This window comes from Apium graveolens, chromosome 1 (assembly GCF_009905375.1).
Source record: "Apium graveolens cultivar Ventura chromosome 1, ASM990537v1, whole genome shotgun sequence".
Classification (NCBI taxonomy): domain Eukaryota; kingdom Viridiplantae; phylum Streptophyta; class Magnoliopsida; order Apiales; family Apiaceae; genus Apium; species Apium graveolens.
This window is the reverse complement of record NC_133647.1, coordinates 149,019,271-149,020,678: the sequence shown is the minus strand read 5'-3', so window position 1 is coordinate 149,020,678 and position 1,408 is coordinate 149,019,271. Positions and strand designations below refer to the sequence as shown.

The following is a 1,408-nucleotide window of genomic DNA, read 5'->3' as shown; positions in this document are numbered from 1 at the left end:
TTCATAAACTTTGCATAACTAGGCATCTGCTCAAGAGCCTCACCGAAAGGTATATTGATATGAAGTTTCTTGAACACCTCTAGAAACTTCTCAAATTGCTTGTCCAGCTTTTTCTTCTGCAGCCGCTTAGGAAAAGTCTGTGGAGGATAGATCTGTTTCTCCCCTGTATTAACCTCAAGAGGAGTGTACTCAATAGTAGTCTTCCTTGGTTCCACTTCTACTTCCTGCTGCTCTACTTCTTTCTCAGCCCCAGCTTCTTCAGTCAACGCTTGAGTTTGTTTGGGATTCACAACCTTTCTAGACCTCAAAGTGATTGCCTTTACCTGTTCCTTAGCTTCCCTCTTTCCTGGAACTTTAGTGTCACTAGGTAGTGTACCAGGCTGAAGATTTAGCAAGGCATTGGCAATTTGCCTAATTTAATTTTCCAAGGTCTTGATAGAAATATCTTGACTTTTGCATATAAGCTTCAACTCCTCTAATTCAGATTTTTCATTAGCTTGTTGTAGCTGGAGTTGTTGGCTCGGTGCATATTGCAGTTGCTAAAAACCAGGGAGGTTGTAGTATTTAGCTGGATACTGCTGATAAGGCTGTTGAACCGCATTTTGAGTGTTGCTCCAGCTGAAATTAGGATGATTACGGTTGTTGGGATGATAAGTGGCTGGAACAGGTTGCTGCGAGCGCTGAAAGTTGCTCACGAACTGAGCTGATTCACTAGAAATTGCACACTGATCAGTCTCATGGGCACCAGCACAAAGCTCACTGACACTAGCGATTTGATTAACTCCATAATTAGCCAAAGTTTCCACCTTCATCATCAATGCCTTAAGTTGGGCAGCTATAGCAATTGCTGCATCCAACTCCAGAATTCCTGCTACATTTCCCTGAGTCAGTCTCAGGGAATGATTCTGGTACTCATTAGTTGCCATCAGTTCAATAAGTTCATTAGTTTCATCGTAGCTTTTAGCCTACAAGCCTCCTCCTGATGCTGCATCAAGCATGGATCTAGAAGTAGCACCCAATCCATTGTAGAAACAGGCATGCCATGATGTTGGCAATTTCTTAGCATCTCCTTATATCGATCCCAATCCTCACACATAGATTCTCCAGTTTGTTGAGCAAACTGAGAAAGAGCATTCCTGATTGCAGCAGTCTTCGCTATAGGGAAGAATTTAGTGAGAAACTTTTGAGCAAGATCCTCCCAAGTGGTGATAGACCCTGCTGGTAGAGAGTGTAACCAGCACTTAGCTTTGTCCCTCAGAGAGAATGGGAAGAGTCGCAGTTTGATAGCATCTTCGGTCACATCATTGAACTTGAAAGTGTCGCAGATCTCGATGAAATCCCTGATGTGCGTATTGGGGTCTTCAGTAGGAGAACCCCCAAATTGAACTGAGTTATGTATCATCTGAAT

The 1,408-nt window shown here is 43.0% G+C and overlaps 1 non-coding gene across 1 annotated transcript; it reads left to right on the top strand.

The window, feature by feature from the left end:
- Positions 1–1,037: 1,037 nt before the first annotated feature.
- On the top strand, positions 1,038–1,144 carry LOC141680906 (small nucleolar RNA R71). The gene has a single exon (XR_012558445.1). It is a non-coding gene; the product is annotated as a small nucleolar RNA R71 (small nucleolar RNA).
- Positions 1,145–1,408: the final 264 nt, after the last annotated feature.